The sequence below is a fragment of the Chrysemys picta genome, chromosome 19 (assembly GCF_011386835.1).
Source record: "Chrysemys picta bellii isolate R12L10 chromosome 19, ASM1138683v2, whole genome shotgun sequence".
In the NCBI taxonomy this organism is placed as follows: Eukaryota; Metazoa; Chordata; order Testudines; family Emydidae; genus Chrysemys; species Chrysemys picta.
Window position 1 is genome coordinate 18,646,229 of NC_088809.1, and position 12,382 is coordinate 18,658,610.

At 51.2% G+C, this 12,382-nt stretch overlaps 1 protein-coding gene across 5 annotated transcripts in view; it reads left to right on the top strand.

Annotated features, from left to right (window-relative positions):
* CUX1 (cut like homeobox 1) overlaps positions 1 to 12,382 on the top strand; it is a 390,333-nt gene that overhangs the window by 347,992 nt on the left and 29,959 nt on the right. The window lies entirely within an intron of this gene.

Genomic DNA, 12,382 nt, shown 5'->3' on the forward strand with positions numbered 1-12,382 from the left:
TAGCTTATTTGTGCCATTATCTCTTGCAGTATGTTCACTGGAAGTTGAACAGTCCATGAAAGCTCACTTACCTTAAACTGCTTCAATGCATATGAAAGTCCAAAGGGTTACAGTGAGTTCTGTTAAATGTGGCAACATACCGGAAAAAAAACAGATATTCTTTTGTTCTAGCTGAAAGCTTAAGACGTAGGCATTCTAACCCACTAATGCAGGTTATTCTATGTACTGGGTGAAGTTAAAGATGATCTGCATAGAAGCAAAAAGGGGGGTGGTGCCCCTTTTTTATTTTTAGTGATGATAATCAAAGCCTGAAAAGAGGCATATCAAGAGGAAGGGTGGATTGTTCTCATTTTCGTTGTCTTTTACATTAGAAACTCAAGCTGTGTCTACTCTGTTTTCCTGGAAGACACTCTGTGGATGACTGGAGAATCAGTAGAATTATGACATGGCCAGTACCAAGGAGTGAAACCTGAGCAATTGAGAGAACCCTTTTTTACTCCATTTAAAATTCAGCCACTTGAGGGCGGGCACGGGCACTTTCCTTATTGAAAAACAAACTAACAATTTAACTCAAGCACCTGAAGAATATTTAGAAGGAAAGTTCTTCTTCGAGTGCTTGCTCATATCCATTCCATTAGGTGTGTGCGCGCCGCGTGCACGATCGTCGGAAGATTTTTACCCTAGCAACACCGGCGGGTCGGCTGTGGAGCCCCCTAGAGTGGCGCCTTCATGGCGCTGAATATATACCCCAGCCGACCCGGCGCCCCCTCAGTTCCTTCTTACCGCCCCTGACGGTCGTTGGAACTGTGGAGCGCTGCTTAGCTGTTCTCCACTCTCCCTAGCTTAGTTCGTTATTCATAGTTATAGTCCTAGTGTTTATAGTTAAATAGTTCAATAGTTTTAAGAGTTGTTATAATAGTTCAGGGGATTAAGGGGGTCGTCTCCCCCTTTCTCCCCCGGCCGCGGGGCCGGGCTCATGCCCAACGCTCCCGGCTTCAAGCTGTGCGCCTCCTGCGCTAAGCCTATGCCCACGAGCGACCCGCACGATTCCTGTCTGAAGTGCCTGGGAGAGTCCCATCAAACAGATAAGTGCAAGATCTGTAAGGCCTTCAGACCAAGGACCAAGAAGGAGCGGGACCTTCGGCTCCGGCAACTCCTGATGGAGGCGGCACTCAGTCCGGACGCTCCATCTACAAGTCAGGCCCCCGGCACCTAGCGCCTCGGTGCGCAGTGCCCCGGCGGCACCGGCCATGACGACCACGCGAGTGGCGTCAGATGAGCCTTCCCGGCACCGGACCTCGTCGGCACCGAAAGCACAGCAAGTGCCTCGGCGCCGGTCATTATCCCCAGGGCATAAGAAAGCCCATAAGACGGGGACCTCCGTGCCGAAGACGCTGGCTCCCCCAGTGCCGGGGGTAGAGCCGCGTACGCCGGTGGAGCACCGGAAACAGGTGCCTCCAGCACCGTCGACTCCGGCGCCGAGGCCGTTGAGTCCGGTGCAGACGGCGTCTCCACCGAGGCAGGCGGTGATACAGTGCCTCCCGTCGACGCCAGAGACCTTCACGGCGGCGAGAGACTTAATAGCTCTCACGGAGCCGGCACCGCCTCAACCACCGGCACCGACGGCACCGTTGCCTCGCCCGGTCCAGTCGAGGGGGAAACCTGCCTTGATGCGCCCTCCATCGCAAGGGCTGGAACCTCGGCACCGATCCAGGTCCCGAAGCAGGTCCCCACGCCGCTCGCAGTCCCGGCACCGAATATCACCTCGGCACCGGTCGTACTCGCGGCCAAGATCTTCTTCGCGGCACCGCTCTACGTCTCGGCACCGCTATGATTGTCGGCACCGATCAACGTCGAGAAGTAGTTCTCGGCACCGCTACGGTCGCCGCTCGACGTCGAGAGGCCGCTCCCGGTACCGGGCATACTCCAGGTCCTCGTCGAGGTCCAGATCCGACTCCCGGTACCGACGAGGTCATCGGCACCGGTCGCGGTCCCGGCACCGATCGCCGGCACCGCGTGGAGATAGATCATCTCCAGACCGGCACCGTGCGGCACCGCAGCCCACGGGAATCGTCTCGACGCTCTCGGCACCGCCATGGCCATCGAGATCGGGGTCTCGCTCCTCGGAGGACCTCTCGAGATCGGCATACCCCCCTCAAGGGCAAGCCGAGGAACAGGACTTGGGCCATTGGCAGAACATAACAGAGGACCATTCTCATGGCCCATCTCACTGGTCGTTTTGGACCCCGTGGGCGTACCATCAGGCGCAAGGGGCTCCAGTTGCTTCGACCTCTCGCTCCGGTCACTCTGTTAGAAGGGCCCCGGAGTCCACCATCTCTCGGCCTCCGCCAAGGGGCATGCAGGCTTCCGTGTCCGCACCACCTGACGCCCTGGACTCAAGCGCAGGTGATGCTCCGGCCCAGGAGCAGGGAGCCCAGGACCCTCCCTTGGATCCTGTCCCACCGGAGGCATCTTCCTCTTCCTCTCCGGATGAGGCAGTGGCGGGCACATCGTGCACAGGTCCACCTCCAATAGATCTTCGGGCTCACCAAGATCTTCTGCGCCGGATGGCCCGTGATATGGACCTGCAGGCGGAGGAGATAGTGGAGGTGCACGACCCCATCGTGAATATCCTCGGAGTGGATGCCCCATCGAGGGTGGCGTTACCCCTGATCCGCACGATACAAGCCAATGTATCTACGATATGGCAGACTCCTGCCTCTATCCCACCCACAGCGAGAGGGGTGGAAAGGAAATACTTTGTTCCGTCTAAAGACTACGGGTACTTGTATACCCACCCCCAGCCGTGTTCACTGGTGGTGGCATCAGTGAACGCAAGGGAGCGCCACGGTCAACAGGCCGCAGCGCCCAAATCGAAGGAGGCTAAGCGCCTCGATTTATTCGGCCGTAAAGTTTACTCAGCCGGAGGGTTGCAACTTAGAGCGGCTAATCAACAGGCGCTCTTGAGCCGCTATAGCTTTAACTCCTGGAACTCTATGGGGAAGTTCAAGGAGTTGGTTCCCCAAGAGTCCAGGGAGGAGTTTGGAGCCCTGGTGGAGGAGGGTAAGAAGGTGGCTCGGACCTCCTTACAGGCCTCCTTAGACATAGCGGACTCTGCTGCGAGAACCCTGGCCTCAGGTATCGCTATGCGGAGGATCTCCTGGCTCCAGGTTTCGGGTCTGCCTCAGGAACTGCAGCAAACCCTGCAGGATCTGCCCTTTGAAGGACTAGGGCTGTTTTCCGAAAAGACGGACTCTCGCCTGCAGAGCCTCAAGGACTCCAGGACGATCATGCGTTCCTTGGGGATGCATGTTGTGGGCCCTCAGCGCAGGCCATTTAGACCGCAGCCTCAGCGCTTCTACCCCCCCCCCGCCTCGTCAGAGACAGGACTCGACCCGGAGGCGAGGGCGAGGTGGTAGAAGAAGGTGGACCGGCCCTCAACCTGGTCAGAACCAGGGGCCACCTAGACCACCTTCAGGCCCCAGGCAGAACTTTTGAAGGTGCGGTCGAGGACGGCGCCCCAGTCATCCCACAGGATCCAGCCCCATCCTTTCGGGATCGCCTTTCCCATTTCCACCAGACCTGGTCCCTTATAACTTCGGACCGTTGGGTCCTTCGCACGGTGGACAGGGGATATGCTATCCAGTTTTCTTCAATCCCCCCCCTCCTCCCCCCCTTCCCCGTCCCTCTTCAGGGACCCTTCTCACGAGCAACTTCTTATACAGGAAGTTTCCACGCTCCTTGCTATGGGGGCCGTAGAGGAGGTTCCAGTGGAGTTAAGGGGCAGGGGATTCTATTCCCGTTACTTCCTCATTCCCAAGTCCAAAGGAGGTCTGCGACCCATCTTGGACTTGCGCGGACTCAACAAATTCGTAGTAAAGTTGAAGTTCCGCATGGTCTCTTTGGGGGCCATTATCCCTTCCCTCGATCCTGGAGACTGGTTCGCCGCCCTCGACATGAAAGATGCATACTTTCACATAGCAATTTACCCGCCTCACAGACGCTTCCTGCGGTTCGTGGTAAGCAAGGTGCACTACCAATTTGCAGTCCTTCCCTTCGGCCTATCCTCGGCCCCAAGGGTGTTCACGAAATGTATGGCTGTCGTGGCAGCGTACCTTCGTCGGCAAGGGATACAGGTGTTCCCGTACCTAGACGACTGGCTGGTACGCGGTCGCACCAAAGAACAAGTTTGAGATCACGTCCACATAATAGTGCACACATTCAACAAGTTGGGTATCCTACTCAACAAGGACAAATCCACTCTAGAACCTACCCAGAGAATAGAATTCATCGGCGCGGTTCTAGACTCCAGACGCGCACAAGCCACCCTGCCAGACAATCGCTTTTGCACCATCACGAGCCTCATTCAAGGACTCAAGGCCTTCCCAACTACCACGGTGAGGTCGTGCCTCACCCTGCTGGGTCACATGGCTTCCTGCACGTACGTAACCAGGCATGCCAGACTTCGGCTTCGCCCACTCCAAACCTGGGTGTCATCAAGATACCGCCCACATCGGGACAGCCTGAACATGGTGGTCACGGTCCCAAACTCGGTCCTGACCTCCCTCACATGGTGGCTAGACCACAAGGTGGTTTGCGAGGGGATGCCGTTTCACGCCCCACAACCCTCTCTGCACCTGGTCACAGACGCTTCATCCCTGGGTTGGGGCGCCCATCTCAACGAACACCATACCCAGGGCCTGTGGACTGCACCCCAGATAGCCCTGCACATCAATGTTCGGGAACTGATGGCGGTGCGCCTGGCGTGCCAGGCATTTCTCAATCTCCTACGTGGCCGCTGTGTGTTAGTTCTCATCGACAACACCACCGCCATGTTTTACATCAACAAGCAAGGAGGAGCACGTTCGTCAAGGCTATGCCAAGAGGCCATTCGCCTGTGGGACTTCTGCATCGCCCACTCAATCCATCTCACGGCATCGTTCCTCCCTGGAGTCCAGAACACTCTGGCGGACCGACTCAGCAGGTCCTTTCAAACACACGAGTGGTCTATCCGTCCGGACATCATACATTCCGTTTTCCAGAAGTGGGGGTTTCCCCAGATAGACCTGTTTGCATCTCGAGACAACAGGAAGTGCCACGTGTTCTGCTCCCTGCAAGGTCGAGCTCCGGGCTCCCTCTCGGACGCGTTTCTCCTTCCCTGGAAGGACCACCTGTTTTATGCCTTCCCTCCGTTTCCTCTGGTCCACAAGGTACTGCTCAAATTGCGCAGAGACCAGGCACAGGTGATTCTGATCGCCCCAGCGTGGCCGAGACAACATTGGTACACCACGCTGTTGGAGCTCTCGGTTCAGACACCGATCCCGCTTCCATTATGCCCGGACCTCATCTCTCAAGACCACGGCCGCCTGCGTCACCCCGACCTGCAATCACTCCACCTCACGGCGTGGCTGCTCCATGGTTCACCCAGGCAGAGCAGCAGTGCTCGCACTCTGTCCAACAGATTCTGCTGAGCAGTAGGAAGCCCTCAACACGGACCACATACTTGGCCAAGTGGAAGCGGTTCTCCTGTTGGTGCGAACAACGAGCCACGTCCCCGTTGCAGGCACCTATTCCTCTCATTTTGGAATATCTCCTCTCCCTAAAACAGCAAGGGTTGGCGATATCTTCAATTAGAGTTCACCTGGCCGCTATATCGGCCTTTCACCCAGGGGAACTCGCATCCTCGGTATTCTCTAACCAGATGGTCGTTAGATTCCTCAAGGGCTTAGACCGGACGTACCCACAACAACGTCAGCCCGTTCCGACGTGGGACCTCAACCTGGTTCTCTCTAAGCTCACAGGTCCTCCATTCGAGCCACTGGCCACCTGTTCACTTCTGTACCTATCCTGGAAGACAGCCTTCCTCGTAGCCATCACCTCAGCAAGGCGCGTTTCTGAACTCAGGGCGCTTACATCCGAGCCCCCTTACACGGTTTTCCATAAGGATAAAGTGCAGCTTCGTCCACATCCTGCCTTTCTCCCTAAGGTGGTTTCTCCTTTTCATATCAACCAGGATATATTTCTCCCGGTCTTTCATCCTAAACCACATGCTACTCGCCAGGATCAACGTTTGCATTCTCTGGACGTACGCAGGGCCCTGGCCTTCTATATTGACCGCACAAGGCACTTTAGAAAGACGACGCAACTCTTCGTTGCAGTGGCCGACCGAATGAAAGGCTCACCGGTCTCCTCACAACGCCTATCCTCCTGGATTACGTCTTGCATCCGGACTTGCTATGACCTGGCAGGTGTCTCAGCACCGCACCTCACCGCTCACTCCACGAGGGCCCAAGCTTCCTCGACTGCTTTCCTGGCGCAAGTTCCGATCCAGGACATCTGTAGAGCGGCGGTTTGGTCATCAGTCCACACGTTTACAGCTCACTATGCACTAGTGCAGCAGTCCAGGGACGATGCTGCCTTCGGATCAGCAGTTTTGCACACAGCAATGTCTCACTCCGACCCCACCACCTAAGTTGGGCTTGGGAGTCACCTAATGGAATGGATATGAGCAAGCACTCGAAGAAGAAAAGACGGTTACTCACCGTTGTAACTGTTGTTCTTCGAGATGTGTTGCTCATATCCATTCCAAACCCGCCCCCCGTCCCCACTGTCGGAGTAGCCGGCAAGAAGGAACTGAGGGGGCGCCGGGTCGGCTGGGGTATATATTCAGCGCCATGAAGGCGCCACTCTAGGGGGCTCCACAGCCGACCCGCCGGTGTTGCTAGGGTAAAAATCTTCCGACGATCGTGCACGCGGCGCGCACACACCTAATGGAATGGATATGAGCAACACATCTCGAAGAACAACAGTTACAACGGTGAGTAACCGTCTTTTCCAATAAGGATTGAGAGAGCTTCCATTCCAGTCCTCTGGTCTGCCTAAGAACATGGAAGTCAAAAATTCAGTATTCTTGAGGTTTCTAAGGTTTGGAAAAAAGCAGAGGGAAAAAAATACCTTTCGGGGCTCTTTTGTACATCAAAAAATCCCACTGCCCCAAAAAATAAGACCCAACATTAATGTTTCCTTTGCATGTAAACTTTGAGGCGTGTATTTGTATATACTGACAGGTGTCCACTGAGCCACTGGAAAATGAATGAATGAAAAGGATGTTTTGAATTTTTTCTACTTGGGCAGGCAATGTTTCCTTGTGATCAGAGCTGGAAAGTGGGAGTTAGGAGATCTGGCTTCTGTTTCCAGTTCTGTATCAGGGGGTAGCCGTGTTAGTCTGTATCTACAAAAACAACAAGGAGTCTGGTGGCACCTTAAAGACTAACAGATTTATTTGGGCATGAGCTTTCGTGAGTAAAAACCTCACTTCTTCGGATGCATCCGAAGAAGTGAGGTTTTTACTCACGAAAGCTCATGCCCAAATAAATCTGTTAGTCTTTAAGGTGCCACCAGACTCCTTGTTGTTTTTGTTTCCAGTTCTGCTGCTGATTCACTGTGTTACATTGGGCACTGTTGTGCCTCAGTTTTCCCCTCCGTAAAATGGCGATAATGATACTGACCCACCTTGGTAAAACACTTTGAGATCCCCAGATAAAAGATGCTGTACAAGTGCAAAATAATCTTGATTGATTTCTCATCCCTCTTACTCTGATGCTTTTATACTGCCGCTGAATGTGTCCAAGTAAAGATTCCTCCAATGTTTTAAACTAATTTAGTTCTTGAGTATGAATTAACAGTTGGCAAATCCAAGGTTCAACTGGCACCTAGACATTTAGCTGGTTATCTGACCCATCCCCATTTGACCCCTGTCTCTGAGCCCTCCATGACCATCTCCCTTCATTCCATGACAAGCTTAGCAAAACTTTGTAGTCCCTTTCTGACACTTTTCCCCAACAGGATACAAGCGCACAGTACCCAGTGATACCTCTAGCAAACTTCCAGATCTCTGTGCTCCTCCTCCCTCTACCACCCTCTCTAACCAGTGCTATAATCGGTTGCTTTATGAGTGCTACATTTCCCCGTGCACAGGATTAAGATTAAAGGAAACATTTCCCTTTCCCTGGACTTGCCATCCTCTACATGCCAATCTTGCAAGGTGCAGAGCGCTTTCCACCTGCACTCCTACCAATGGGGCCAGTCCTGCTCCTGCCGGGGTTAATGTCTGTGGGCACAGGATTGGGGCCAGTGGACATTAACTGATGCTGAGCATACTGCAGAATTGGGCCCTAATTTTTTTTTTAGGGGAGAGGCTTTGTTATTTCCAAATATTTTGTATCTGGAAATATTCCTTTGACTATAGTGAATTCACGGGTTCTCCCAAGTGCAAACATTTGGAAGAGCATAGAGTAACCCTCTCACATTTCTTAAGGAACAGCACCCTCTAGGAGTACTGTAGTTCTATTACAACTGTACAGATCTGCTGTTTGCTGATCATTTATACTGTATCTTTATATATGAGTTCTCAGCCCCAGCCCTCCTGCCCCAAAATTGTGAAATGTTGTGTAATGGATTTTGAACACATATGCAGCAAAAATAAATAACTGGATTATGCCTGCCATATATCTCTCTTTTTCCCTGTAAACATGCTCCGACCTTATGCAGCTACCTGCTGCGTAAGTAGTGTTTGAGACGGTCAATAATAAGAGTTGGCATTAATATAGCACCTTGTGTTAACTGATCTCTCTGATTCACAAACCATTCCTCCTCACAATACCTCTGTAAGGTAGGGAAAGCACTGCTGGCATTTCACAAATGGGGAATGCAGTCACACAGAACAGGAAAGGGACCCCAAGCCCAAGAAGTGAGTTAGTTTCAGATCTGAGGCTAGGAGCCAGGTCTCCTGGTTCCCAGTGCTGCGCTCTAATCTTTTGCCCTCTTTGTCTAGGCGGATCAATTATCTTTGAATTGCAGGTTTAAAAAACAACAGCCCAGGCCATGATGACTGGTAAACAGTAGGAGTGCAGGCAATGCTGCAATTTTGGATCACAGGGCGTTGTGGGACTAGTGTGGCACTAGCAACTTTGAACTTTCATAAGTTGCAGATTCTAACAAGCTCAAAATCTCACTGCAAGATACAATCAGACCTGCCAGATTGCACCTGGTTTTCTGTCCAAAGCACACACCCTGCGTGGTTTCACAGGGAATCTACATCAGCCCAGACTCAAGCTAAAGGGTCACAAACCATAGCCAGACTTTCAGGGCTTAGTTTCAGGTTTGTAGTAAAGCTCAAAACCAGCAGAGGTTTGCATGCGATTTGGGCTTTTGCTGTAAACACTTTGCATGACTCAAAACGACACTTGGATGACTTCAAAGAGGTGTTTAAGGACCTGTAAGAGTCTGCCCTGGCTTTCCAAGCACAGCTTCACATGGAATCTAAGCATCTCTTACTATCCAACTTTTGATAAATGAGCATTTTGCCTCCCAGCTGTTTGGAATTCAGACAACAGACGGTTACTCACCCTGTGCAGTTACTGATGAGATTCTTCGAGATGTGTCCCTTTGGGGGCTCCACTCCAGCTGTCGGTGTGTCCTGGTGCCGTTGATGAGAGATTTTCGGTAGCAGTGTCCGTCTGGGTCACGCGCGCAGTGAGCATTCGCAACGCCGTTGGTGCCTCATCTAACACGCGCAAGACCCGACGCCCTCAGTTCCTTCTCAACCATCCTTGGCCTGAGTCAGAGCTCTGTAGCGGTGTCAACGAGAACCTAGGAAAAATAATTAGGAATAATTCGAACTAATTAGTGACATTTAATTTTAGTTCGTTAATAGTTTCTCATCTCCTTTTTCCTTTTAAAAAAAAAAACTAATTACTAGGTGCATCATTAGTGGGGGACTCTACCAGCTGTTAACTAAGTTTTTTCACCCACCTGAAAATTCATATCTGTGGGCTTGATCCTATAGTCTTCCCTGAGGCTAATGAAAGTTTTGCCTGTATGAAAACTGCAGGATTCAAATCTATATACTTTAGCAAAGCTTTTGATATGGTCTCCCACAGCATTCTTGCCAGCAAGTTTTTAAAAGTATGGATTCGATGAATGGACTGTAAGGTGGATAGAAAGCTGGCTAGATCATCAGGCTCAATGGGTAGTGATCAACAGATCGATGTTTACTTTGCAGCCGGTATCAAGTGGAGTGCCTCAGGGGTCGGTCCTGGGGCCGGTTTTGTTCAACATCTTTATTAATGATCTGGATGATGGGATGCATTGCACCTTCAGCAAGTTCGCAGATGACACTAAGCTGGAGGGAGAGGTAGATATGCTGGAGGGTCGGGCTAGGGTCCAGATTGACCTAGACAAATTGGAGGATTGGGCCAAAAGAAATCTGATGAGGTTCAGCAAGGACAAGTGCAGAGTCCTGCACTTAGGACTGAAGAATCCCATGCACTGCTACAGGCTGGGAACCAACTGGCTAGGCAGCAGTTCTGCAGAAAAGGACCTGGGGATTACAGTGGATGAGAAGCTGGATACGAGTTAGCAGTGTGCCCTTGTTGCCAAGAAGGCTAACAGCATATTGGGCTGCATTAGTAGGAGCATTGCCAGGAGACAGAGGGAAGTGATTATTCCCCTCTATTCGGCACTGGTGAGGCTACATCTGGAGTGCTGCGTCCAGTTTTGGGCCCCCCGCTACAGAAAGGATGTGGACAAATTGGAGAGAGTCCAGCAGAGGGCAACAAAAATTATCAGGACGCTGGGGCACATGACTTACGAGGAGAGGCTGAGGAACCTGGGCTTGTTTAGTCTGCAGAAGAGAAGGGTGAGGGGGGATTTGATAGCAGCCGTCAACTACCTGAAGGGGGGTTCCAAAGAGGACGGAGCTCGGCTGTTCTCAGTGGTGGCAGATGACAGAACAAGGAGTAATGGTCTCAAGTTGCAGTGGGGGAGGTCTAGTTGGATATTAGGAAACACTATTTCACTAGGAGGGTGGTGAAGCACTGGAATGGGTTCCCTAGGGAGGTGGTGGAATCTCCATCCTTAGAAGTTTTTAAGGCCCGGCTTGACAAAGCTCTGTCTGGGATGATTTAGTTGGTGTTGGTCCTGCTTTGAATAGGGGGTTGGACTAGATGACCTCCTGAGGGTTCTTCCAATCCTTATCTTCTATGATTCTATACCTCTAGTGTATTATTTTTTACTAAGCTTAAACAGATGGAGAGCTGGATTTTCCTAATACCAAGAGATACAGATGGAGTCCATAGCTGGTAGGTACATGATCATATTGAAAGAGAAATTCATTTGTAGCATAGCAGGCCCTAATTCTTTCTTAGTAAGTTCAAGACACATTGGTTTAATGGTATTCTGTGTGTGTAGAGATGTGTATAGCTGTGACATTAGTGATGAACAGGGACTTTCATTCTAAGTTCCTAGTTTTAGTCATCTAGAGATTGTTTCTTGCATAGAAAATTGCTTGTCGTGTTTTAAGGTGTGATTTTATTCAGAAAAGTTATTTTAAGATTGGCACGTGCTTACCTATTGCCTCTGCTATTGACTCACACAAGGCCAGTAAGTAAATCAGTCCAATCTGCTTGGTCAACAATAGGGACAAAAATAAGCTTTTACTGTTGCTTATTCCTGGCAGCCCTGCAGAGCCAGCCCAGCTCAGAAAGGGGGATCTTCTTGTGCATCAGCAGAATTGGTTGGCAAGTTCCAATTGGTGACACATGTGGAAACCCCCGTAGACAGTGTTGTTTTCCAGGCCTGACACAAAGCAGCCATTTAACCTGCAGCTCCTTTAACTGGTTACAGTCAATAAGAAAGAACCTAGCCTGACTCGCAGATCCCTGGCTAAGTTTTGTTGTTGTTACTTGTGAACTGAGCGCATTCGGTCTGGAAACACTGAGTGATCAAAAACGTGAAGCCCCACTCTGCCATTTTCACAGCCTCACTTTCAGAACGGCGTGTGAGTGCTTTTGTTCCTTTTGCTCAGGAATCTCAAAAACATTTTCATCTTAGAAGCGTAACAGGGATGGGTCTGAACCAGAACACCACATCCAAACTCTCCTGAACTGTGCGGAAGTTCTGATCTGGAGCCATGCCTTATAGCGCAGGAGCCTCTCTACTCGGCCGAAATTAAGCCCTTTGTGTGTTTTGCCAGTGGAATAAGCTACGTGAGCAATACTGACAGTACTGAGCACATGCAGGAAGTTATTTTTTCACTGCTATTGAGTTCCAGAGCCCCAGATATAATGCACAAGCCCTGGCTCTTGCAAATGGGATGTTGTGCAGCTCTTAGGCTAAATGGCTTTTATAGCCCTTGCCATTCATAACTGAACTCAGATGGCCACTGTACAAGACTAAAACAAGGCCACGTTGCCCCAGTTCATTGTGCCCAGCATGTGGTTGTGATTGGGCTTGTAGCATTGTGAAGACAGCTGTTCAGCAGCACTGTTATCAATCATTCACACTGCACTGGCATCCCAAGGATCTGTATGATGGGTTCCTC